The sequence below is a fragment of the Marmota marmota genome, unplaced genomic scaffold, assembly GCF_001458135.2.
Source record: "Marmota marmota marmota unplaced genomic scaffold, marMar, whole genome shotgun sequence".
NCBI classification, from domain to species: domain Eukaryota; kingdom Metazoa; phylum Chordata; class Mammalia; order Rodentia; family Sciuridae; genus Marmota; species Marmota marmota.
The window spans coordinates 42,954,697-42,958,993 of record NW_026000082.1 but is presented as its reverse complement, the minus strand read 5'-3'; the positions used below and the strand labels follow the sequence as shown (position 1 = coordinate 42,958,993).

At 57.0% G+C, this 4,297-nt stretch overlaps 2 long non-coding RNA genes across 2 annotated transcripts; one reads left to right on the top strand and one right to left on the bottom strand.

Annotated features, from left to right (window-relative positions):
- The first annotated feature begins 54 nt into the window (after positions 1 to 54).
- LOC125620500 lies at positions 55 to 4,291 on the top strand. Its single transcript, XR_007352237.1, has 3 exons — positions 55 to 864; positions 3,859 to 3,916; positions 4,149 to 4,291. It is a non-coding gene; the product is annotated as an uncharacterized LOC125620500 (long non-coding RNA).
- On the bottom strand, positions 1,994 to 3,284 carry LOC125620501. The gene is made up of 2 exons (XR_007352238.1): positions 2,988 to 3,284; positions 1,994 to 2,241 (listed from the first exon to the last, which is right to left on the bottom strand). It is a non-coding gene; the product is annotated as an uncharacterized LOC125620501 (long non-coding RNA).
- Positions 4,292 to 4,297: the final 6 nt, after the last annotated feature.

Genomic DNA, 4,297 nt, shown 5'->3' with positions numbered 1-4,297 from the left:
CTTCCGTCTCCGTCTGTGTCCTCCGAGGGGGGGGAGGGCGCGGCGGGGACGGCGGGGGTCGTGTCCCTGCCCCGGAGCGGGGCGCCAGGGACCCGGCGCGCAGGGCGGAAGCTCCCGCACAAAGAGGGCAGCGTCCCGCACATGGATCGAATTAAAGTCCCCGGCGGCGCCCCACGGTGACCCGGCCAGCCGCCCTGCTCCCCGCCTGAGGGAGGGGTCCAGGTTTCTGGAGCTCCCGGAGCTCGGGGTGCCTTTCCCCAGACGGGGTCCCTGCGGGAGGAGCGGCCCAGGGCTGCCCCTCTCGAGGCCTCAGATGCCCCTCGGGCTGGGAAGGCTGGGACGGCGAGTGCCGGGACGGTCCCCAAGGTGTGTGCCTGGGGCGATCTTGGCGTGGGGCCCCTCCAGCCCAGATCTGAGAATCCCCGGAAGAGGCTGGGCAGCTCCCGGATTCCTGCTCCTAATAATGGGAAAGCTGTCCTCGGGCGCCTCCTCCCTCCTCCAGGGCGGGTGACCCGCGGTCTTTCTCGGTGCACCTATCAAGTGCCCAGATCTCTGCGCTCACTCTCCTCGTGTCCTCTCAGCCACCCTTCAGGACAGGCTCAGATTCTCACTTTTTAAATAAAACCAGGCCCAAAGAGGTGGGGTGACTGCTCAGGGTCACCCGTCGGGAAAGAGGTGGGGCGCAGCCAACGCAGCTCCGTGCTCTTCCTGGGGGTGGGGGAGGCGGCGGCGGCGGCGGAGGAGGAGGAGGAGGAGGAGGAGGAGGGAATCCTTCGCTAGCTGCAGGACCTTGGAGCGGGATGGGGAGCATCTCCCCACTTCAGCAAAGTTCCCTCTGGATCCGACATGGCCTGCTTTATTAAGGTATTAAAGAACAAAGCTCAGAGGTGGTTTGGAGGGGAATTAGGAGCAGGAAGGGGGCCAGCGGGGGCGGGGCGGCCCCCCCATCAGTCAGCTCTTGCCCGCCCCTGGGCCCAAGCCTGCAGCCGCCCGGTGGCTGGCTGGTCTCAGCCTCCTTCCTTCCTCTTGACAGGAAATGGCTTTCCTTCTCTTTGTTCCCACTTTCTCTGCGTTCCCAACTGACGCTCTGATTCGCCCTTTGGGGGGAAGCAGGGTGGGGCGAGGGTTCCCTGAGCCCTTCCAGGGTGACCTGGGCACAGGACACCAGGGGCAGGCCCAGGCCCCCTTTCTCGGATGGGATTTGACAGCTCTTTTAAAGTCCTCAACTCAGCTCCTTCCTGTGGGGACCTGAAGTCCCTGCAGGGGACCTTTGGGAGAGTTGGGGGGTGCACAGCTGTGAACATCTGGCCTCAGCCCTGGACGTTTTCCCAGAAAGCAAGCAGATCTGATTTCCCGGAGGAATGGAGGAGGGGTCAGAGCTGGGGAGGGGGGTGGAGGCTGGTCCGAAGCAGTCTCTGGGGACCAGTCTAGAGTGTGCTGACCACAAGCTACCCAGTCTGGATAGGGCCATCTGGGTTGAGAACAGGCCTGTGAATTTGGGCTAGCGGCCACCTCAGGTCCTAGGACACCCCTGGACTTCCAGGCTGGACCCTGCTGTGTTAGAATTCCTGCCTGCTCTGGCCCCCCTGTGACATTCACTTGAACTACTGGGGCTTCATGGGGCCCATCTGAGAACTGGGGGCATAATGGACCTTTCTTGCAACTGCCTTGAGAACCAGGTGAGTTTGAGTCACATAGCACGCTTAGCACAGAGGTTGGCACCCAGTAGGTGCCATGGGTGTTCATTCTCTAAATTTCAGGTGCACTCTGACAACCAAGTAGGAAACTAGATTTTTTTTTCAGTACTGCAGATTGAATCTAGGGACATTCTACCACCGAGCTCCACCCCTAGAAGTTTTTATTTTTATTTATTTATTTTTAGTTGTTAATGGACCTTTATTTAATTTATGTATTTATATGTGGTGCTGAGAGTCGAACCCAGTGCCTCACACATGCTCAGCAAGCGCTCTCTACTGAGCTACAACCCCAACCCCATTTTTATTTTTATTTTTTAATTAATTAATTTTATAGTAGAATGCATTTTGGCGTATAGTACATAAATGGAGCACAACTTCTCATTCCTCTGGCTGTACGTGGTTCAGAGTCACTCCACCAGGATAAAGAACAATTTACTTTTATTTTCAAACAGGGTCTCACTACGTTGCTGAGACTGACCTCCAACTTGTGATCCTCCTGCTTCAGCCTCCTGAGTCACTGGGATTGCAGGCATGTGCTGTAGTCCTGGGTAAAAATAGATTCTTAAATTCATAACAAAGCATAAAACCAAAGACTAAGGCAGCCTCTATAAGCATACATACTTCCAAAATCACCTTCAAAACAAGAAACAAAAGGGAGGCACTTTTAAATAACTTTCAAAGCTCTTTTCTATTATATGGATTCCTTATTCAGGGCAGATTATTATTTTATGCATTTATTTTGGTAACCAGTTTTGAACCCGGGGCGCTTAACCACTGAGCCACATCCCCAGCCCTTTTTATTTTTTATTTTGAGACAGGGTCTTGCTACGTTGCTCAGAGCCTCAGCAACTGGCTTTGAACTTTGTGGTCCTCCTGCCTCAGCCTCCCGAGTCACTGGGAGTCACCACACCTGACTGCAAACACATATTTCCTTATCAGACTAAGCATCTTTATTTTTAGCCAAACATAAACCAGGAGCTTGGGAGCAGATGCTGCCCTTGTTATTCTCCGTCAGCCACAGAGAGCCCATGGTGCACTTGATACAGAGGAGGGCTGTGAGGGGCCACTCAGGCTTCCAGTCCACCATCAGCGTCCCTCAGGCTCTGCCCCTCCTGCCTGCTAGCCCACTTCTCAGGGTTCCTGTTCTGTTTACTCTCCCCCCATGTACCAAGGCTGGACTTCAGGGTCATCCGAGGTGGCCCAGACAGAGCTAGAGAGATAAAGGGCACATTTTTAGCCCTGGCAGCACCGCTGGGCGAGGGCCATCAACTCTCCCCACCGTGGCTCCACCTCAGCCTGGGCACCAGAGGCTGCTGTCTGCAGGACCCGCCTGGGCGATGGAGGACGCCTTCCCCTGAGGCCGGGTGCTGTCCCCTCCCAGGTCTGTGCTGTAGACCAGCTGCGCTCAGGCACGGTGCCGTGCAGGCAGCGGAAGGCAGGCGGCACCACGTGGGGGTCAGACACATTGATGGGGAGCTGGCAGTGTGTCCTGTGGGGAGCCATCATGGTCTTGAGAAAGCAGACAGCTGCCCTGGCTGAGGCTGGACTCTAGGGAGGCCTTGTGGAGGACATGTGGCCGGATCTGGCCTCTAAAGGAAAGCGGAAATTCACCCCGGGATGGGGGCGGTGCCGGAGAGGAAAAGCCAATGGTGAACCCTCCAAGGCAGGTGAGAGAGAAAGACCTAGAGAGGTCGGTTAAAATCAGATGAGCACTCTGGAAGGATCAGGAGAGGAGGTGGGACTGGAGACCACCCACCTGTTTCCCCCCACACTGCTGGGGCCCGTACAGAGGCCATGGTTTTAGAGATGGGGCAGGAAGAGATTTGGGCGATAGAAGGCAGGGAGGAAAGGACACTGGCTTGTGGGTGGAGCAGAACAGAGTGGCCAAGTGATGGGCTTGAGGTTCAAATGCTGTCTCTACTGCTGTGTGACCCTGGATGAGTGACTTGACTTCTCTGAATTTCTTCACTTGTGAGATGGGGTAATAATGGTGCCTACCTCTCTGAGGATTTCTGAATTCATAAGCATCAAGTGCTCAGGGCAACGTGAGCACAGAGCAGGTCTTGGTAAAAGGTGTCTTTGATTTGTCCTTCTGCCCCCTCTGTCTCTGGGAACCCGGCCCTGCTGTCTGAAATTCTGTTCCTGTTCTCTGCCCCCACAGGGCAGCTGGCCTGACAGCCTCTGAGGAATTAGGCTCTCCCAGGAGAACTGGGGTCCAGGTAGGTGAGGGAGGTGACTTGGGGGGTGGCCCTATGGGCAGGTGCCGTAGCCACTGTGGAGCGCCCGGGGCTGCCCTTTGCTCCCCAGGTGTGCAGGCTTTGGGGGAGGGGCAGTCCAGGCTTTGGGTCCCACCCTGTGGCCAAGTCACCTGGTGGACTCCCGCCCTGCCCCCTCTGTGGCTGGACTGGGTGGGACACCAGCATGGCGGGCGATGTCCCCTTGTGTTGGCAGGAGGGAGACTCCGTGCCCCTGACTTCTCTTTGACGGGTGTGTGTCCGGCCAGAGCCTGAGCCGCACTCTGTCCCCAGCGCCAGCGGGAGCTGAAGCAATGGCCTCCCAGCCGGAGAAGAGGGTGGCCTCGTCCGTGTTCATCACCCTGG